The sequence below is a fragment of the Pinus tabuliformis genome, chromosome 6 (genome assembly GCF_031772625.1).
Source record: "Pinus tabuliformis cultivar Carrire ecotype Pingquan chromosome 6, CPIR1, whole genome shotgun sequence".
NCBI lineage: Eukaryota > Viridiplantae > Streptophyta > Pinopsida > Pinales > Pinaceae > Pinus > Pinus tabuliformis.
In genome coordinates, this window is record NC_142292.1 from 874620860 (window position 1) to 874644434 (window position 23575).

Below are 23575 nucleotides of genomic sequence, written 5' to 3' on the forward strand. Positions count from 1 at the left end.
AATAGATGTAGGATCAAAATATTTCTCAGCAGATTGAGCAACTAATCGAAGTGACAAACAAGGAGTTGGAGCTGGAGCCCTAGAATGAAGATACTAACCTTATGCCGAGAGCACCATAGGTCATCTCTTAGTCTTTGCCACCTCTAGTGTAAGAACCAGACCCCAGTGAATAAGGAGAAGTTGTTCTCTTAGTGATGATCCGGTCATGGATGTGTACAATGTATCATTCGATGAGTTGTAGAAAATGATTGCGCAAGCATGGAAGAATGACTTTCTGGATGATCACACATCACCTGAATTCATTAAGGAAAGGGTGAAAGTGTCAAATACAAGGCAACATCCAACCACCCTTGCCAAACCTAGCTTGGACTATGAAGGATCAATAGACTCAAATGTTAAGTACCTGATGGCTGAAAATGAAGAATTGACAAAGAACTTGCAGGATTCCAGGAAAGAGGTAGACCTACTATGAGCATCAACGTAGAATGCACTTGAGAGTACCATGAAAAAGCTCTATGATGGATTTATCACCCTCCATAAAGTAGTTTTTCGTGTGGATGGTTTACAACAATGGAGAAAAGAGTTTGTTCAAACTCTCAAGAACATACATGTTGTCATCGGCCATGTACAAGAATGGAAAATGAGGTAAAAAATTGCCCCGCTTCAATTAGAAAAGAAGATGAAGCCGCAGGAAGAGCTGGAGAAAGAATGGATTCAAATGTTGATCCAAAACTACGAGCAGCTTGCCCCATTTGTCAGAAGAATACAGACCTCACATGCATAGTTGTACAACAATTTGGATGTCGTGGTGAGAACGCACATCCCATCAATTGGCTCCCTCACCGATGCTAGACCAAAGAAACAAGGTTGGCTAGAAATCGATCAGTACATGGAGCAGCTAAGAGAAGAGGCTATCGGGGAATACTTGGAGCTGAGCACACATAACATGCAAAAGTACGTCAATGGTCCTGTCACACATAATAGCATACAAGTTCCAAGACCATATACCTATATTTCATAGCAATATCAATATGTCACCGAGAAGCATCAAGTGGAGGTTGCCATGTTAGTCTTTCCACAAACTTCAAAAACATAGTGTTTTTGTCTTTTTAGGTTGTCTCTAGCCTATTTTTTCTTGCATGGGTACATGTGGAAAATGTAATATTATTGTAAATGTATTGTAAGTGAAATTGAAAGTTTCACTAGTGTAATGTGAGAGGTCATCATGTTATGTAATGAGTTAGCTGTAAGGAAGTTGAAGAGTCATGAGGGTAGTCAAAGAATCACAAAGGGGAAAGTTAAGGGTCACCCCAACCTTTTTTTATAAATAGAACCTCATAACTCATAGAGATGGATTTTTGGAGACAATATTTTGGTTAGGCTTAGGCTTAGAGAAGGTTGGGGAGTATTCTGAAGTGAATTGACTTCTCCATAGCATTAAGCGAGTATACTTATTTAGAGGAGCAGATGTTCTTGATTGTAATGTTCCACTACCAGGGCTAGTGGTCATCAATGGTGTATGTATGGCTGGAACTTTCACTTATAATAACAATATCATGGCCAACATGCTTTCATGAATATTTTCTTATTATAGTTAGACTATTCTGATTGTTATAGAAATGTATGTTGTTTAACTTACGCATTTTCTTATGAATTACTTTGTACGCAATTATACGAATCATGTTGAATGTCTATTGTTTGATTAAGCCGTCACATGAATTTGTGGACTATTCAACATTTTAGTTTGTGATGTCATTTCACTAGTATGTTCCTTTCAACCTGGGTACTATTACAGGCTTCTAATGGGCACACCTCCTTTTCCTCTCTATGTGTTAAAATCTTCATCCATCGTACTTAAGTCTCCGTAGGGTCACACAATTTATTTCACCCAAAGCTATCATACTTACCTTTGCGCACTACCACAGTCAAGGCATTACACTACCACCCACTTCTATGACTCCTACTCTGAATGGTTTGATGTCTATCTAGGACTTCATATCGGGGAGATCTCATGAATGTCAGTGGGTCTGGAATAGTCAATAGGTTCATTTGAGCGAAACTCCTTTCTTGATCATGTCTTGTGAAAGATACAAAACTTTGGCAAAACTAAGGACAATTATTTGAAAAAAAATTGATTTACCTAGAAAAGATTACATTTCCTTCTTGCTACAGGAGGATCCAATTTGATGATTTACTAATTTCTTTATGTTTCAATCATTATCCCTATATTAGACATAATGAATCCCAAAAGTAGGCCTTTCGTAACTACAAAAATCGAGATTTTCAGGTTCAATATGATTCCATATTTCCTACATCTTTAAAAAAAATTCTTTATATTTAGCAGATGGTCACTTCTCAATTTAGAATAGACTATCACATTTTCTAGATGTGTGACCACAAATTGGTTGATAATACACCTTTGAACGCTATGTACATTGGTCTTTGAAAAGTGGATCATATGTTGAAAAACTAAAATGGAATCTTTCTATATGCATATGTGCCACACATTGTTCTGAAGGTAGTCTTATGTTGACTAGGATGGGATACTAGTAATTAATTCTACCCTGAGAAGTTATGAGGGATATACAGAATTGAAAATTTATCAATAGACTAGGGGATTTGTTATATAGGTTAGATTGGATAATTATCTTTTGTCGATGCTCTATTTAAATTCATAATGTCTACACACATTCAAATAACATCATTCTTCTTTCTAAATAGGACCCAGTTGGATACCCACCTGGAGGCCTGGCGTGCTAAGAGGGATGATAATATTTGTAGAAAGGAGTTTATATAAATCATTTTCATTGCAAGCTTGAGGGATAGGCATATTTTTTGAATATTTTCTTAGATTCGTTTAGCACCTTCTTTCATGGCTATAATGTGTTGGATTACATTTGTGTCAAATGCTTTTATGTCATCACATGTCCAAGCAAAAAAGTCATTATACTCTTTAAATAATTAGATGAATGCTACTCTTTCAATTGGGGTACAGCAAATCCCTAGCTTGATATTATTTAGAGTGTTTATAGTCCCTATATTCATAAATTCATATTGCATAGTTGAACAATTGGTATTCTAATTCATTTTTTTCTTCAATTCATCTTGCAGGTTATAAAAAAATTGAAGTTATGATACTTACTTTTAGATCAAATATACAAGCATTTTCTTTGTATTGGAGGAAGAATGTTGCATTTCTTGGTCATGTTATTCTTCATCAATTACTGAATCTTTGAAGGTTCCTTCCATATTGACAGATTTCAAAATGATGGCATCATTCTCAAAAACCTCCCTATTGATAGTATTGTCTGGGATTGTAGGTTTGTAGATCAATTCCACATAATATGACTCATTGAAGAAGTTTTCAGTAGGAATTGATCTAGTTGAAACATTGACCAATATGTTAGCATCAATATTATGAGAATGTGCAATAAAAAAATTATCAAACATGAGGAAATTATTAATTAAGTTATGTATTGCACGCTGGTATTTTTTCAAATGACTCGAAATACAATGAATTAGATTTAGTTGGTTAACAACAATTTTGGAGTCGTCAAATACCTTTAAGGATTTATTGCCAATATTCATTTCCTTATTAATTCCCCAAAATAAGGCCTCATATTATGTAGTGTTATTATTTCACTCAAACTCTATTCTCTAAGAACCAAGTGTTATATAACACTTTGGATCGATGGGAAAGTAGGATGCATCTGCATCCTCCTTCGACTTGGAATTGTTAGAAATATAAAGACTATAACTTGACATTTAACTTTGCAGCTATTACATATGCATCTAGCATAGGATAATCATATTTTCAGGACTATGGCCACTTATAAATCATTGACTTCCCAAAATAATCTGCATCAGCATATATATTTAGCTAAAATTTTCTAAAATATCTTTTGACATTGAAATTTCCTAAGATAGAATCATAAAATAATATAGGTTCATTACTAGAATCTAAGTTGGTCAACTAATACTTCATATACCTTTGATGATATATTTTAATCTTATTGTCCTACCCTCTTTAGGGTATCCATAGATGGGACCAATAAGTAGCAAAATAACCATTCAATTACAATTCCTACTCCTGACTGACCAATGAATGATAATGATCAAGGATATCAACTACAAAAATGTCAATGGTTTGGAAAACTTTAGGATTGGATTCTAGATTGAGAATTACTGTAGGTGTTATCGGGAAATCTAGTGTCCACTCGGAGCTGCTACTCCCACTAAGATTGGTAGTTGTCTTAGAAACAAACAAACTAAAACTACTTTCGTTTTCCTTTATGAGAAGTAGATAAGAGGGGAATGAAGGACACCAACCTTAGTCTTGCGCTTGGTTCCTTGCTCGATTCCTCTCCCTTCGTCTGATAGATCCTTGCCACTTCTCCCTTGTCTACACAGCTTCAAGAATCACCTGTGGAATCAAAGTAGCATAATACTATCGAAGAACAGAGATCTACAATCATAAACAATATAGGACCAGATATATATTGACCACACAAAAGCATATATCATCAAACATACAAGAATGTGGAGGAAAACTTGAATAGCTTTATTAATATCAAGAATAGCAAAGAGGATTTCAACCAATTGTTCTGACCCAGCATCATCCTCCAGCATGAAAGCCCTCTTTCACCTCATGAAAAGCTTAGATCACCCAACACTATGATATTCCAACAAAAAACCAACAAGACTTCCTTACAAGATACAAAATTCCAGCCTTGGATCTCTGGGATGAGGGATCCATATATAGATGTTTGTAGGGGGGTGAGTCAGCTTCTGGGATCTGATTAGTGTCCTCTCTCTGATAGTTCTTGATTCCACTTGGAGAATGATGATCTCTTACTCATCCCTGGGCGAATTCAGAGAGGCAAGTGTCACAGGAGAAGTTTCTGGAAGATTCCATGATCATCCACCTCGCATACTGCCTTTGCCATTTGTCCATTCACGACCATCGCACCCCATAGAAGGGCTTTTCAGTATGAATCACACCCCCTGTGTGCATTTAGGTGGGATGCATCACACTTTGACCATGGAGCAGGTGAGATGGTCCAGTTTTGACCAGTTCTGAGCAGTGCTTCATGGAGAACTTCTGGGAGATGATGTAATCAGCTGACCTTGTTCTTTTAGGGTATTAAACAAAACTTATAGGGACCTAGGAGCCCTTGGTTTATGGACATGTTTGATTGGGTTTGCAGTGCCCAAAAATGTCTATAACAGTTTCCCCCTAAAGCATGAGGTCGTTAATCTTTTGATGTCGGGTGAAATTCTTTATCATGAGGTTCCAAAGTTTTTTTGAGCTGGAAGGCGACCTGTAATAAGATACAATACAATACATTATCTTCATACTATTTTTCATGATCTAGCTGAGGCGGGCATTCCCATGCGCAGCTTTATAAATTCATTTCCATGTACATAAGACAGACAACCATCTGTGTGGGAGACTGATGATTCTGATAGAATCATCATCCTTTGATTTAGATGATCATCTGTGCAGCAACAATGTACATTTGATGTCTTTATTTTCCTGAATATATTGCAGCCCGGATGGATGAAACTAGATCCGGGGTCTTCAAACTCGTTCAATCTTCACTCGGAGTACAAGTCGATCCATGTGAAAGATGTCCTGGAGTCGAACATGGAAAGACATTGCCTGATTACCAGCCAATGATGTAAGTTGTTAACAGGAGCGAGAGGAATCACCGATAATGATGATGACCCTCAAGGTACTACAGTACAATTCGCGGGTTGTGAATAAGGGACTTGGCGTCGAACACCACTCAAAATCTTTCGGTTGAAGGCCATTGATGTAAACCTGTCACCGGAAGTGAGAAACTTGCCATTGAGGCATGCAAGCTTCAAACTACTGAAGGGTTTGTTCTTAAGTCGACTTCTTAGATAATGAGCTGATGTCGACAAGAAGTGACTCATCGTAGGAGGGCCTTAATCAATCCCACATCTACGACACGGAATGGAGTAAATGACTTTGGAGGTGAAAATGATCTGATGATACAGGGTTCAGGGTGGCGGTCATGAAAGAATGGAGTGTGAATGCATTACAACGGATGAGACACAGGTGAATTCTCTGAGTGACTTCTCTTGAACATACCGGCAACACTGACATGATGGATTGGTAGTGTTAACCCCAGATGTGGATGGTGTGATGGACCAATGTTGATATGACCAGTGAATGGAACAACCCAACCCGACTCGGACGTGGAGTGAAAGTGTCATGTTCCTACCAATAAAGTTTCTTCAAGTTTTCTTCCCAACATTTCCCCAGTCATTGCTGACCAGTACCTCTTTATTTTTTTCAAGCTTGTGGAGGATAACGTATGCTTGTTCTATAATTTTCCCTTCTGGCAAACCCATTGCTATATTTTAACGAGCCTAGCGACAGTGAAACTCATTCTTGTCTGTATGGACAAGTTTGTCTCTATTCGGTTTTAACGAGTTTAACGACAAAGATAACTCGGTCCTTTTCAATTTTAGAGAGTCTGAAAAGGGACGTAAAGGAAACTCCAATAATCCTTTTTCGTCATATAATTCCTTAAGTCTGAAAAAGTATAAAATAATACCAAAGGGATGAATTTTCGATATTTTTAACGAGCCGAACAAGACAGGCGCTTGATCTTTTTGTGTAATAATCCCTCAGGTCCAAAAAGATTAAAATCTAGAGGAGGGATAGCACTTACGGTTGCTTTAACGAGCTGGAGAGGCCAATCGCTCGGCAATCTTTTCATATTTTATGAGTCAGTTGAAAAGAGCTTAAAGGAGACTCGTTTTTGAGGAACGAGTGATAATTTAGGGTAGTAGCTGATTCCAGGTAAGGTTTGGAATTTTCCAATCATGACAGTCTCACAAGGATAGCTAACAGGATCACTCTTCGTATTTGTTCCTCAAAAGGGGTAAACAATCGAATGGAGGTGAACGATCGGCTAAAACAGAGTGGAGGTGATGATGAGAACATGACCAAGGCTCAAAAGCTGATGATAATGCATTCACGATGGTGATTTACTGGAAATTGGTTCATTTTTTAATGAGCTTGAACTCTGGGGGAACGTTTTCTCATTACTTATGTTTAATTTTTAACGAGCTTGAACTTTGCATAAAAACTGCTCGTGGCGGGTTTATTTTTTAACGAGTTTGAACCCTGCGGTAACACTGCTCGTGATAAGTTTGCATGCCCCCAGCATAATAACGCAAATTGAGGTGCATGCCCCCCAAGCTTCATTGCATTCAACTCGGTGGTTGGAATGAAGGTTTACCTTTGATATCTTTGAAAGACTCGACTTGGATTTTATGAGCTCGTAATCAAAGACTCGATTTGGAAAGGGAGTTGTTTCATTTTTTAATGAGGTTGACTCAGTAAAATAACTATCCTCATCAATCCTTGTTTCATTTTTTAACGAGGTCGACACGAGATAAGAATTGTCCTCGGAATCCACCGTATTTACGGTATGTGATAGAAAATCAAAAACTGAAGGATGATTAAGGTTGCTGGAATAATCTTCATGGTAATCCGGAATACGGGAACGATGGTGGTGATCTTCCCATGGTGCCTCTCCTATCATCATTGACTGAATGATTCCTTTGTCTGTAGAATGTACATGTGACCAAGGATCTAAAGAGGTTCCATATTCCTTAGACCTATCTATCCAAACACTCGATGAGTGTTGATTTGGGTTTGCCCCTCAGGCCAAGAAAATTTATTTCTACAATGTTTCTAAAATGGCGATGATCCATGCTGTCAAAATGTTCAGGAATCTTCCGAATCTAGAAGATATCATATTGCAGGTTCCCACCATGGCCACTTCTGCCAGATTGTTCAAAGGCGATAGTGTTATAGACATTTTTGTGCCTTGCAGCACCAAGCATGAAATGTCCATAAACCAAGGGCTCCTAAGTCCCTAAAAGTGTTGTTCCAACCCCTAAAGGAACAAGGTCAACAAATTACAGCTTCCCCCAGAAGTTCTCCACCAGAAACTTCTCAGAATCAGTCAAATCAGGATCATTTCAGCTGCTCCACTGGCTAGCTGCGTTGCATAGCACCTAAATACACTAGCTGGGTGCGTTACGACGCACCTAAATACACTAGCTGGGTGCATTGCAACGCACCTAAATGCACTATCAGGGTGCGTTGAGCGGGAAATGACAAATGGCAGTGCCATTCCGCGAGGTGGAAAGACAATGGAAGCTTCCAGAATCTTCTCCAATGACACTTGCCTCACTGAGTTCGACCAAGGATGAGTAAGAGGCTTTCAGTCTCCAAGTGGAAGCAAGAACTGACAGAGAGAAGACACTAATCAAATCATAAGCTGACTCATCCTCCTTGCATACATCTATATATGGATCCCTCATCCCAGAGATCCAGAGGCTGGAATTTTGTACATTGCAAAGAATTGATATTGGTTTTGAGATAGATATCAGAGTATTGGGTGATTTATGCTTTGTTGGAGGTGAAGAGGGGCTTCTTTGCTGGGAGTGTTACACTAAAATTTGTCACCATGACTATTTGCAGTTAGTATGGCTCCATCAACTGTCATACTATCCTCCTTGGCAAGTCTCATACCTCTGCTCCTCATGTCAAACTCCAAGAAAGAGAGAAAGTCTTTAAAAATCTATGTAACTCTGGGTACGCAGTTTCTCTTAGCCTTACCTGCGTGTACGCACCTCAAGTTCACAATACCTGCGTACTTATACGTTCTGTCTGTAAAGGGGTGGGTGCGTACTCCTGTAAAGGTCAAAAGGCGCAAGTTTCACTTCAAAAAAGTTACTTGTGGTCATTTCTAGAGCATTCTAGAAGCTTGTTTGACGTGTATTGAGTGCCTCCACATGGTTAATGTATCCCTATGAAAGAGGAACTTATCCCATCAAGAGGGGAGCTATCCCATTCAAAGAGGGGCTTATCCCATTGATGGTGGACCTGATTAACTTCCTCTAGAGCACTATAAATACAGGCATTGGGCCAGAAGGAGGAGAGGTTGAATGCTGAATATTCCTAAGGGTAGATGCTGCTGGAATTAGGACTCCCTTATAGATCTTGAGAGGAGAGATTCCCATCCTTTCCTAGCCTTATTTGGAAGTGGGTGAGCTGATCAAAGTAAATGAAAACTCTTGTTGGACCCTAGGAGGGACCTGCACAACACCAAGGCTCAGGTTGTAATGGTTTCTTTTGTTTCCACTTAATACAATTAAGCTCACTTTTCTCAACAGATTGTTATACATGATTTGTTTCATATACTCCTTGGTCTGTATGATGAATATGTGATATTTTATAAGTTATTCAGGTGCTATGTAATCTTTTGGCTTGTTAGTGAATGCAGGTTTCGAAGAGAAGGAGGAGCTCATCCAGATCGGCGAGGCTGGACTACTACAAAGCGTTGGACTAAAGGTATGTTATGAACACCTGATTACTTGTATTCTAAATGCATATTTAGAGAAAGGCTCCACTGGCTAGCTGCGTTGAATAGCACCTAAATACACTAGCTAGGTGCGTTCCAACGCACCTAAATACACTAGCTGGGTGCATTGCAATGCACCTAAATGCACTATCAATGTGCGTTGAGCGGGAAATGACAAATGGCAGTGCCATTCCGCGAGGTGGAAAGACAATGGAAGCTTCCAGAACCTTCTCCAATGACACTTGCCTCACTGAGTTCGACCAAGGATGAGTAAGAGGCTTTTAGTCTCCAAGTGGAAGCAAGAACTGACAGAGAGAAGACGCTAATCAAATCATAAGCTGACTCATCCTCCTTGCATACATCTATATATGGATCCCTCATCCCAGAGATCCAGAGGCTGGAATTTTGTACATTGCAAAGAATTGCTGTTGGTTTTGAGATAGATATCAGAGTATTGGGTGATTTATGCTCTGTTGGAGGTGAAGAGGGGCTTCTTTGCTGGGAGGTTGATGCTGGATCAGGAATCATCGGTTGTAACTCCTCCTGGATCTTCTTGTTATATCAATAAAACTATTTGAGTTTCTCCTACATGCTTGTGTATCATGATGCTTGTTACATTTGTATGTTTAGCTTAAATCTGATCCTAAGATTTTTATGAATATAGATCCATGTCTTTGTGTAGATTTCTTCTTCTGTGATCTTATAGGAACTTGGTGAAGCTGGGCAAGTAAGGGAGCAGGTAGCTAGAAGCTGTCAAAGAAGAGAGGGATTGGATCAAAGGATTAGCGCAAGACACAGGTCGGTTCTTTCTATCCCCCTCTATCTTTAATTCATAAAGGAAATACAAAAGTAGTTTTCTCTATTTGTTTCTAAGGTAACTGTCACACCTTAGTGGGATAGAGTCATTCTAAATAGACACTTTTCCTGGTAACAAAATGGCGACTCCGCTGGGGATCGTGTCTAATTAGTTTGTTTGTGTTTCTCTTGTTGTTTATTTCATAAACTTATAAGTAGCAATCGAACTGCATTTGCCAGTAACAAACGCAAAGTAGATATCTGCTACTTCAATCCATTCACTGGATCTGTTTATGATTTGAACAGCTGATTCATAGACTAGCTGATTGCCCTTGTGATAGCTCTTACACCCTCCTTAGATCTACCCTCTGATTGTGCATTACTGATTGCTTTTACTCGGCCAAAAACCAAAGACTACACTGTAAACCATGACGCAGAACCCGGATAGAATTCTCGTTTCTGCCCCAGCGCAGGCACTGTGAAGAGTTCCTGCATTTCAGCGCAGTTCCCGAGAGGGCAACCTGTGCTGCAATCCAGTTTCTCTGTGTTACAGGTGCGCTGATCAGACTAGCCTTGTGCAGCTGAGGTTCTTGTGATTCATTCTTTCCAGTTTTGTCTCTGATTTTTGCAGCCTGTGATCAGTGTATGTGTGTGTTTAAAAACCCCTTTTCCTTGCTGTAATTCTGCCTCCTTTGTACAAAAGAACTGTAGATGTTTTGTGTGTTTGTTGAGTTGTTTACAGTTTTCCATTGCAAAAGTAGAATAGTCATACTGTCGTCCTTTGATTTAGATCTGTCGCAAGTGTCGATTTAGATCATAGGAGAAATTTTGATTGTTGTTGATAGTTGACTATACTTTTACTTTTGCCTTTGGTCTGAATTTATGATTTTCTAGTGTCAAAAACAAGTATTTATTTCAAAATCGTAAAGCGTCGTAATCGTCTTTATCTTTTGATTTCGAAAAGAAGCTTGTTTGTGTTTGTCGCTTGAAAGGAAATTCAGATTTGTACATCAACTTTCTTTTTTAGCATCAATATTAAGAAAGTTGAAAACAAATACATGCACATGTGCATTTGCATATTGATAGTCTGTTTGGCTTGATTTAGGAAAAGTGCATTTACAGTGTGCTCTTTGCTCTTTGTGAAAAGATTGTGTCTTTCTTTTCCCCTAGTAGCTAGGATTTTCATTGCTGAAAAGAGATAAAAGTTTGCTTATCATCTTTAGATTGTATTTTAGGAATTACATCTACATCTCGTGGTGAACCCAAAAGGCAAACTTCATAAGAAAGATCAACTTAAAATAAATTCAATGAATCTAACAACACTTTGGAACTTAACGCACAACATTTAGAGGTCTAGGATAGAGACGTATTCCGGCGTCGTAAAGCCTGGTAACTGTTGTCCTCACTGATGGTTGGGTGGTTCCTCCACTTTGAGACGATAAGTGCCAGTACGGACTTGTGCTCCCACGTACCGTCGAGTATATATTGGGAGACCCCTATAGGCTTAAATCCTTTATCCATAGGAAGCTGTGTCTGCCGCCCTATCAATCGCAATGCACTGAACACAGCATTCAGGAAGATTGACTGTCGTACCGTAAAAAGTATTCTGCAATTTTGCGATTGGTTTGGTACTCCCTCTACCTAGATCTCGAGAGCAGTCCCTTTCGTTCCTTTTCAGACTCTTTAACAGAAAAGGTCCATCTGAGCACTTGTCACTTCAGGCTCATTAAAAATCGAAGGAGACTAGAGTCATCTTTTGTTTTTTCTCGACTCTTAAAAACTAAAAAAACAAGTTGTGTCAAAAGCGTCTAAAATTCATTTAATTCGGAAACATAATTCCCCTTTTTATTTTAGTTGATCGAGTAATCCGCAATCGTGGAAGAAAGTCAATTGAAACCCCGTCGTTCGCGGAGGCTTACGAGTCAACCGTCTTTGTCTCCGGAATCGAAGCTAGTACGGACAAAGCGAACTCGTTTAACCGGTTCCAAATCTCCTATTAAAGTTAGAACAAGTGTTACAAAGACATCAGAGACTCCGGTTACTCCAAACATTTCTGGAATCCCTGCCTCTACAAAACAAGTTCAATAGCCACAGAGGGACAGTGATACTGATCCTAGTCTGAGAGTAAATACTTCTGTTACCGAACCAGTTTCATCTACAACTGGTTCGGAGAGTCTTGCTCTTCAAACATCTGTCGCTGTCGATTCCATACCTTCTTCGGCACCAGAAATATTTTACGGACCTGATGGTCTTCCCCTTCCACCTGGTCTGATTGCTATTGAAGAAATTGTAGAAGATCCTCAAACAAGTACTCCAACACATTTTGGAGTCGGGATCACTCTATATCCTTCTTCATCAAAAGTTAGTCTACCACCAGTAGAAGCTCCTGTAGAATCGCTAGGTAATCTTTTGGATAGACTACAAATGTTTGAACAACCGTCAACATCTAGGACTGTGTCATCTGACACAGCGACGACAGAACTCCCTGCTATCACTCCTACAATGTTCGCCGGCATACCATCTGTCCCGACTAGCTCTCAACCGCTAGAAGGAGCCCACTCAGGGGCTATTACGACAGTATGGTCCGTTCCTGTTTGTTCATCCGGAATAATATCCGGAAACTCTTATGTTGAGTCTCAACAAATTGATCCATTTGCAGGTCAATTTGGGCAGTCCGTTCCCCCAGGACAAACAATTCCCTTGAGTTCCGGATTACCACCGTATGGGGGGCAGTATGCCCTTTCATTACCCCCTCCAAGAGGATATCCATACGGGAGTTCACAACAACATTCAGGTTACACTGGAATTACCTCAAGTGGTTGGGTACCTATACTACCTCAACAACTAAGAGTTGTGTATTCGATGCAACAATGTGTACCTATGTCGAATATCCCGACTACACCAGCTATTGTGACGGTGTCACAAGTTCAAACGCTGCCTGTTGTATGCCAACCTCAGGTTTCTCGGGTTGTAATGCAACAGCCCCTTCACCCTGCGACTCAACCACAATCGCCGACTGGTGGGGCGACATAGGTCCAAACGGGTACAATTACCCCTCACCTTGGTCCAACGGTTAGTATAGCGCAACAGCACATGGCTTCATAACCATGGCTGGTGCAATACCAACAACCACAATTCCAACAAGTATACCAAGGTTCTGAGCAGCAAATCTTTGCGAACAGTGGACAGCCGTACATTCAAAACGATCAAAATCAACCATTTTACAATGGTCATGTCCACCAACCTTACCAAACATACCAGCATCAAATGCATTATGCTGGTATGCAAAGACCAACTGCTCAGGAAATCCCATCTTATCCTGGGTATGCTTCACCTAACCTGAATAAGCAGTTACCCTTTGTGGCAACCTTAGAGTTACCTGATTTAAATCGGTTAACAAACGATCCAATTGCTTATGCCCCTTGGTGGCCAGCGATTCCGCATAAACTTCCATCAGATATTCCTAAATTTAATGGAAATCCGGGTGAAGATCCATCGAATCATGTGATGACCTTTCATCTATGGTGTTCATCAAACACCCTAAATGATGATTCGATAAGACTTCGCCTCTTTCAGAGGACGTTAACGGGTCCAGCGGCAAAATGGTACATTGAATTGCCCAGAGCTTCGTTCGACAACTTTAGTACCTTAGCCACAACCTTTTTAACCCATTTTCAATTACCAATAAGGTACGAAATGGGAACAAAGCTTCTTACCAACAACTTCAAACAGACGATGGCCACTCACATATCTGATCATATACATGAGTGGCGACGTCGTCGTAGGATGGTAAAAACGTACATTCCCGATCATCTTTTGGCTGAATGGTTTGTCAAGTCATTACTGCCTTCCATCACGGAAGATGTGGCAAAGGGGGGAGTCATAACAGAAGAGCAAGTTATTGCCTGTGCACAATATCTGGACTTGATTTACACTCAGTCTGGCATGCTCTACGACAAAATGCCTGACGCCCCTAGACCGGAATTCTCAATTCCTCCTCCTCCTAAATCAAACAATGACTCTCATGCCGGCGATGGCATGATTGGCACGACAGACACGAAATCAAAAAAGGCCACATCCAAAAGGGCCCGTAAGATTTCAGGTCAAAATGCAAAAGACGAACTTCTTGCTTTGGAAGTAAATGCCGTATCGACAGATAAGGGCAAAGAAACCAAACAACCAGGAAGCAAGAAGAAAGGCAAAGGGAAGAAGAAGAAACAGGAGGAATCATCACCTGAAAAATCTTCTTCAAACCCTCCTGGAAATAGGAAACCAAGATTTCCATGCTTTATATGCGATGAGGATCACCAGACCGCAGAATGTCCACACAGAGCTGAGATTAAGAAATTCTTTAAGAATTCAAAAACCTCAGCAGTGTTAACTGATCCGTTTCCAAATCCAGGAGCAAATCTGGTTGAAAGTGGAAATGCTTCCCCGTCTCAAGTGCTTATGTTGTCTATATCAAAGCAGCAAAAGGATGCTTTGACAAGGAATAAAGATTACAGGAATCCACAGTTGTCGAATAACAAGGCTAATGAACAACCTAGTAGTTCAACAACAACTTTGACCGAAGTTGTGCCACCCATCATTCCTGAACAAATGATGAAGTCGACGAAGGGAGTAGTACACAAATCGACATTTAATCCTCGTGCAAAAATAGCACAGAATTATAATATAATAGAGGACCTGGCCCAATCGCCGTCCGCTATGTCGACACTTGAGGTACCGCAAAATTGCCTCTCCCAAAAGCAAGCTTTATTATCAGCAATAGGTGGGATTGACCAAATGGATTCCAATCTTGTGGCCTTTGATCATAAAGGATATGACCCTCAGTTACAAGCTCAACTATCTTTCCTTATTCAAGTGAAAGCCCTCAACAAAACTGTTCATCGAACAATTATTGATGAGGGGGCATCCACATGTATTATGTCGATGAGTTGCTGGAAAAATTTAGGGTCACCACCCTTGTCGCGATCGTCAACAACGTTAAAAACATTTGATGGATGATCATACACTCCATACAGGATTTTAAGTAACTTGCAGGTTGAACTGGGGGGTAAAACAGTAGAAATTGATGTTGAAGTAATCGACGGAAACCTTGATTACAACATCCTACTGGGAAGGCCCTGGATATATGCCATGGCCGCAATTGTGTCGACCTACTTCAGGAAGATTGCATTTCCCTTCCAAGGAGGAATTACAATCGTCGACCAACAAACATTTTTCCCCAACAGTTCACAAGTTACGGGAAGCATTCCAATGATCCATGGAAGCAATCATTCGCTCCAAAATATCGGAGTAGGTATCCTAAAAGACCCTGCCTTAATGGGTACTTTTGCCCTACCACCTTCGAGTAATCTGGCGGAAATGGCCACAGTGGAATATGAAATCTTCTATATCTAATGGATTTGGATTCCGAGGACGGTTCTTATCTCGTGTCGACCTCGTTAAAAAATGAAACAAGGAGTCTTGAGGATGGTTCTTTTACTGTGTCAACCTCATTAAAAAATGAAACAAATCCCCTTTCTCAAAGGTAAACCTTCATTCCAACCACCAAGTTGAACGCAATGAAGTTTGGGGGGCATGCACCTCGATTTGCGTTATTATGCTGGGGGCATGCAAACTTATCACGAGCAGTGTTACTGCAGGGTTCAAGCTCGTTAAAAAATAAACCTGCCATGAGCAGTGTTACCGCAGGGTTCAAGCTCGTTCAAAAATAAACCCGCTTCGAGCAGTTTTAGCACATAGTTCAAGCTCGTTAAAAAATAAACATAAGACATGAGCAAATGTTTCCACCCGCGTTTAAGCTCGTTAAAAAATGAACTATTCCCTGGTAAATAACCACCGTGAATGCAGTACTTCAGCCATTAAAGCCTTGGTCGTGTTTGCACCATCACCTCCACTTTTTCATTGGCCGATCATTCACCTCCATTTGATTGTTTACCCATTTTGAGGAACAGCTGCGAAGAGTGATTTCACTAGCCATCCTTGTGACACTGACGTGATTGGAAAATTCCAAACCTTGCCTGGAATCAGTTGCTACCCATTTTATCACTCATTCCTCAAAAGACGAGTCTTCTTTAAGCTCTTTTCTGACTCGTAAAATATGAAAAGATTGCCGAGTTCTGGCCTTCCAGCTCATTAAAGCGACAGGAAGTGCTATCCCTCCTCTAGATTTTAATCTTTTTGGACCTGAGGGATTATTGCACAAAAAGATCGAGCGCTTGTTTTGTTCGGCTCGTTAAAGCTAATCGAAAATTCATCCCTTCTATATTGTTTTATACTTTTTCGGACTTAAGGGATTAGGTGACGAAAAAGGAATTTTGGAGTTACCTTTACGTACCTTTTCAGACTCTCTAAAAATGAAAAGGACCGAGTTATCTTTGTCGTTAAACTCGTTAAACAGATTAATAGCGACAAACTTGTCTTTATACGAGAATGAGATTCACTATCGCTAGGCTCGTTAAAACATAGCGATGGGTTTTCTCGAAGGGCAAATTATAGAACAAGCATATGTTATCCTCCTCAAGCTTGGCAAAAATAAAGAGGTACTGGTCAGCAATGACTGGGGAAAAATTGGGAAGAAAACTCAAAGAATCTTTATTGGTAGCAAGTCGCTCTTGAACATGACACTTCCACTCCGCGTCCGAATCGGGTTGGGTTGTTTCATTCACCGGTCACATCACCATGGTCACACCATACCATCCACATTTGGGGTTAATGCTACCAATCCATCACATAAGTGTCGCTGACATGTTCAAGAGAAGTCATCCAGAGAAGTCACCTATGTCCCATCCACTACCATACATTATGCTCCATACTTTCATGACCGCCACCCTGAACCATATATCTCAGATTCTTTTCACCTCCATCAAAATCATTTGCTCCGTTCCGTGTCATTGATGTGGGATTCATTAAGGCCCTCCTTTGACGGATCTTTTCTTGTCGACATCAGCTCATTTTCCAAGAAGTTGATCTAGGAACACCCCATTCAGTACTTTGAAGCTTGCATGCCTTAATGGCAAGTTTCTCACTTCCGGCGACAGGTTTACATCAATGGCCTTCGACCGAAAGATTTTGCATGGTGTTCGACACGTGAATTGTACTGTAGTACCTTGAGGGTCATTATCATTATCAGTGATTCCTCTCGCGCTTGTTAACAGTTTACATCATTGACTGGTAATCAAGCGATGTCTTTCCATGTTCGACTTCAGAACATTTCTCACATGGATCAACTTGTACTTCGAGTGAAGATTGGATGAGACTGAAGACGCCGGATCTAGTTTCATCCATCCAGGCTGCGATATATTCAGGAAAATAAAGACATTAAATGTACAACATTGCAGCACAGATAATCATCCTACCAAAAGGATGATGGCTCTATCAGAATCATCAGTCTACACTCAGACGATTGTCTGTCGTATGTACATGAAAATGAATTTATAAAGCTGAGCATGGGAATGCCCGCCTTAGCTAGATCATGAAAAACAGTATGAAGATAACGTATTGTATTGTATCTTATTACAGGTCTCCTCCCAGCACTGAAAGAACTTCGGATCCTCATAATAAATCATTTCACCCGATTAACGGCCTCATACTTTAGGGGGCAACTATTATAGACATTTTTGTGCCTTGCAGCACCAAGCATGAAATGTCCATAAACCAAGGGCTCCTAATTCCCTAAAAGTGTTGTTCCAACCCCTGAAGGAACAAGGTCAACAAATTACAGCTTCTCCCAGAAGTTCTCCACCAGAAACTGCTCAGAATCAGTCAAATCAGGATCATTTCAGCTGCTCCACTAGCTAGCTGCGTTGCATAGCACCTAAATACACTAGTTGGGTGCATTGCAACGCACCTAAATGCACTATCAGGGTGCGTTGAGTGGGAAATCACAAATGGCAGTGCCATTCCGCGAGGTGGAAAGACAATGGAAGCTTCCAGAACCTTCTCCAATGACACTTGCCTCACTGAGTTCGACCAAGGACGAGTAAGAGGCTTTCAGTCTCCAAGTGGAAGCAAGAACTGACAGAGAGAAGACACTAATCAAATCATAAGCTAACTCATCCTCCTTGCATACATCTATATATGGATCCCTCATCCCAGAGATCCAGAGGCTGGAATTTTGTACATTGCAAAGAATTGTTGTTGGTTTTGAGATAGATATCAGAGTATTGGGTGATTTATGCTCTGTTGGAGGTGAAGAGGGGCTTCTTTGCTGGGAGGTTGATGCTGGATCAGGAATCATCGGTTGTAACTCCTCCTGGATCTTCTTGTTATATCAATAAAACTATTTGAGTTTCTCCTACATGCTTGTGTATCATGATGCTTGCTACATTTGTATGTTTAGCTTAAATCTGATCCTAAACTTTTTATGAATATAGATCCATGTCTTTGTGTATTTTTCTTCTTCTGTGATCTTACAGGAACTTGGTGAAGCTGGGCAAGTAAGGGAGTAGGTAGCTGGAAGCTGTCAAAGAAGAGAGGGATTGGATCAAAGGATTAGCGCAAGACACAGGTCGGTTCTTTCTATCCCCCTCTATCTTTAATTCATAAAGGAAATATAAAAGTAGTTTTCTCTATTTGTTTCTAAGGTAACTGTCACACCTTAGTGGGATAGAGTCGTTCTAAATAGACACTTTTCCCAGTAACAGGTAGGGCAAAAGTACCCATCATTGTAGGGTCTTTTAGTAGGCCTACTCCGATATTTTGAAGTGAATGAGGGCTTCTGTGGATCATCAGAATGCTTCCCGTAACTTGTGAACTGTTGGGGAGAAATGTCTGTTGGTCGACAATTGTAATTCCTCCTTGGAAGGGAAATGCAATCTTTCTGAAGTAGGTCGACACAACGGCAGCCATGGCGTATATCCAGTGCCTTCCCAGTAGGATGTTGTAATCGAGGTTTCCGTCGATGACTTCAACATCAATTTCTACTGTTTTGGCCCCCAGTTCGACTTGCAAGTTACTTAAAATCCCGTATGGGGTGTATGTTCATCCATCAAATGCTTTTAATGTCATCGACGATCGTGACAAGGGTGGAGATCCTAAAGTTTTCCAGCAACTCATCGACATAAAACATGTAGATGCCCCCTCATCAATAATTGTTTGATGAATAGTTTTGTTGAGGGCTTTCACTTGAATGAGGAAAGCTAGTTGAGCTGGCAACTGAGGGTCATATCCTTTGTGATTAAAGGACACAAGATTGGAATCAGTTGGGTCAATCCCACCTATCGCTGTTAATAAACCCTACTTTTAAGAGGGGAAATTTTGCAGTACTTCAAGTGTCAACATAGTGGACGGCGATTGGGCCAGATCTTCCACTATATTATAATGTTGTGTTGCTCTAGCACGAGGATTAAATGTCGATTTGTGTACTACTCCCTTTGGCGGCTTTATCATTAGTTCAGGAATGATGGGTGGCACAACTTCGGTTGAAGTTGTTGTCGAACTACTAGGTTGATCATTAGCCTTGTTGTCCGACAGCTATGGATTCCCGTAATCTTTATTCCTTGTCGATATCAAAGCATCATTTTGCTGCTTTGAAACCGACAACATTAGCACTTGGGATGGGGAAGCATTGTCACTAGCAACCAGATTTGTTCCTGGATTTGGAAACGGATCAGTCAATACTGCCGAGGTTTTTGAATTCTTGAAGAATTTTCTAAGCTCAGCTTTATATGGACACTCTCTTGTCCAATGATCCTCATCACATATAAGACATGGATGATTTGGTTTCTTATCTCCAGAAGGGTTTGTAGAAGATTTTTTAGGGAATAACTCTTCCTGTTTCTTCTTCTTCCCTTTGTTTTTCTTCTTGCCTCCTGGTTGCATGGTATCTTTGCCTTTGTCAGTCGATACGACATTTACTTCCGAGGTGAGAAGTTCCTCACTTGCATTTTGACCAGAAATCTTACGGGATTTTTTTGATGTAGCCTTTATCGATTTCGTGCTTGTCGTACTAATCACGCCATCATCGACATGAGAGTCTTTGTTTGATTTAGGAGGAGGAGGAACGGAAAATTCCAGTTTGGGAGCGTCGGGGATTTTATCATAGAGCGTGCCAGACTGAGTATAAATCAAGTCTAGATATTGTGCACGAGCAATTACTTGCTCTTCAGTGATGACTCCTCCCTTTGCCACGTCTTTTGTAATAGAAGGTAACAATGACTTAATAAACCATTCAGCCAATAGCTGACCGGGAACATACGTTTTTACCATTCTACGATGACGTCGCCACTCATGAATATGATCGGATATGTGAGTGGACGTTGTTTGCTTGAAATTGGTAAGAAGCTCTGTTCCCATTTCGTACCTTATGGGTAACTGAAAATGGGTTAAAAAGGTTGTGGCTAGGGTATTGAAGTTATCAAACGAAGCTCGAGGCAATTCGATATACCATTTTTCTACCGGACTAGTTAACGTTCGCTGAAAAAGGCGAAGCCTGATCGAATCATCATTTAGAGTGTTAGATGAGCACCATAGGTGAAAGGTCATCACATGATTCGACGGGTCTTCACCTAGATTTCCATTAAATTTAGGAATATCTGACGAAAGTTTATGAGGAATCGCTAGCCACCAAGGGGCATAAGTGATTGGATCGTTTGTTAGCTGATTTAAATCTAGTAACTCTAAAGTTTCCACAAAGGGAAACTGTTGGTTCAGGTTCGGCGAAGCATACCCAGGATAAGATGGTATTACTTGAGCAGTGGGTCTTTGCATACCAGCATAATGCATTTGATGCTGATAACTTTGGTATGGTTGTTGGGCATAACCGTTGTGAAATGGTTGATGTTGACCGTTTTGAATATACGGTTGCCCATTACTTGCAAAGACTTGGTTCTCAGATCCTTGGTAAACTTGTTGGAATTGTGGTTGTTGATATTGCACTAGCCACGGTTGTGAGGCCATGTGCTGTTGCCCAATACTGGCTGTTTGACCAAGATGAGGGGTGATGGTACCCATTTGAGCCTGGGTCACTCCAGTTAAGGAGCCACTAATCGAGGATTGTGGTGGCGTCACCAGGACAAGAGGCTGTTGGATTGCGACCTAAGAGACTTGAGGTTGGCATACAACAGGTAACGCTTGTACTTGCGACACCGTCACAATAGTTGGTGTAGTGGGGATGTTTGACATAGGCATACTTTGTTGCATTGAGTATACAACTCTTGGTTGTTGAGGCAATATTGGTATCGAACCACTGGATGTAATTCCAGCATAAGCTGAATTCTGTTGTGAACTCTCATATGTTTGACCTCCCAGAGGCGGAAATGAAAGGGCATATTGCCCTCCATACGGCGGCAATCCGGTGCTTAAGGGAATTATTTTCCTTTGAGGACCGGACTGCCCAAATTGACTTTGTGAAGGATCAATTTGCTGAGACTGAACATAAGAGATTCTAGATATTATTCCAGATGAACAAACGGGGACAAAACATACCGTCAAAACAGCCCCTGGATGGATTCCATCCAGTGATTGAGAGCTAGTTGTGATAGATGGTGTGCCTGCGAACATTGTTGGAGTGGCAGCAGGAAGTTCTACCGCTACTGTGTCAAATGACACAGTCCTACATGTCGACGGTTGTTCAGACATATCTAGTCTATCCAAAAGATTTCCTAGCGATTCTACAAGAACTTCCGATAATGGTAGACTAATTTCTAATGAAGAAGGATATAGAGTGATTCCAACTCCAAATTGCGATGGAGTACTAGATGGTGGATCCTCCACAATCTCTTCTATAGCAATCAAACCAGGTGGAAGAGGTAGACCGTCAGGTCTGGAAAATACTTCTGGTGCTAGAGAAGGTATAGTTTTGCAGTGACAGTTGTTTGGGGAAAAACACCTTCCAAATGAGCTATAGATTGAGCCGGTTCAAGTACACTAGGATCAGTTCTACTGTCCTCTAGTGGCTGCGGAACTTCTTCTGTAAAGGTAGGGGTACCAGAAATGTTTGGAGTAACCGGAGTCTGTGAGGGTGTCGGAATACTGGTTCCAACCCGACCAAGGGACTTTGAGCCGGTTAAACAAGTTCACTTTGTCCAGAATAGTTTTGATTCTGGAGATAAAGACGGTTGACTCGTAAGCCTCCGCGAACGACAGGGTTTCAACTGACTTTCTTCGACGATTGTGGATTACCCGATCAACTAAAAATAAAGGGGAAAATGTTTCCAAATTAAATGAATTTTAGATGCTTTGACACAACTTGTTTTTTCAATTTTTAAGAGTCAAGAAAAAAGAAAATATGACTCTAGTCGCCTTCGATTTTTAATGAGCCTGAAGTGAAAAGTGCTCAGATGGACCTTTAGTCTGAAAAGGAATGAAAGAGACTACTCTGGAAATCTAGACAGAGGGATTACCAAACCAATCGTAAAACTACAGAATACTTTTTACGGTACGGTAGTCAATCTTTCCGAATGTTGTGTTCAGTGCATTGCGATCGATAGGGTGATAGACATGGCTTCCTATGGATAAAGGATATAGCCTATTGTGGTCTCCCAATATATACTTGATGGTACGTGGGAGCACAAGTCCGTACTGGCACTTGTCGTCTCAAAGCGGAGGAATCACCCAACCAACAATGAAAGCGACAGTTACCAGGCTTTACGACGCCGTAATACGTCTCTAGCCTAGACTTCTAGATGTTGTGTGTTAAGTTCCAAAGCGTTTTTAGGTTCATTAAATTTATTTTACTGTTGATCTTTCTTAAGAAATTTGCCTTTCAGGTTCACCACGTGATGTAGATATACAATTCCTAAAATGAAATCTAAGATGATAAACAATCATTTAATCTTCTTTTTGCAATGAAAATCCTAGCTACTAAAGAAAGAGAGACAATATTCTTTCAACATAGAGCAAAGAGCACACACTAGATGCACTATCATAAATCAAACCAACAAGCAGTCTAAATGCAAATGCACATGCATGTATTCGTTTTCAGCCTTCTTAATGTGTGAATGACAAGAAGAATGCTAACTACAAATCTAAATTATCTTTTCAAAGCGATAGTATTCACAAATTTCTCTTCAAAAACGAAAGGACGATAATGACGACACTTTTCTATTTTGAATTGAAAACTGCTTTTGACACTTGAAAAACTACTAATTCAATTCAAATACAAGAGTAACTATATAATCAACCATCAAGAACAATAGAATTCTTTTCTTTGACTGAAAACGACACTTGCGACACTTCCAAATCAAGAAACGACAGTTCGGTTATGCTACTACCTTGTAAAAGAGAACTGAAAATGGCGCAAAACACATAAAAACATTTACAGTTCTTTGCACAATGGAGGTGGAATAATTGAAAGGAAGCAGGTTTCCACAGAGGTATAGTGACTACAGATAGCAAAACTCCTGAATAGAGCTGAAAAG

General features: G+C 40.4%; 1 protein-coding gene across 3 annotated transcripts in view; it reads left to right on the plus strand.

Annotated features, from left to right (window-relative positions):
• The window catches only part of LOC149261662 (MADS-box protein CMB1-like), a 340779-nt gene that overhangs the window by 274843 nt on the left and 42361 nt on the right, over positions 1 to 23575 (plus strand). The gene's annotated exons all lie outside the window — the stretch shown is intronic.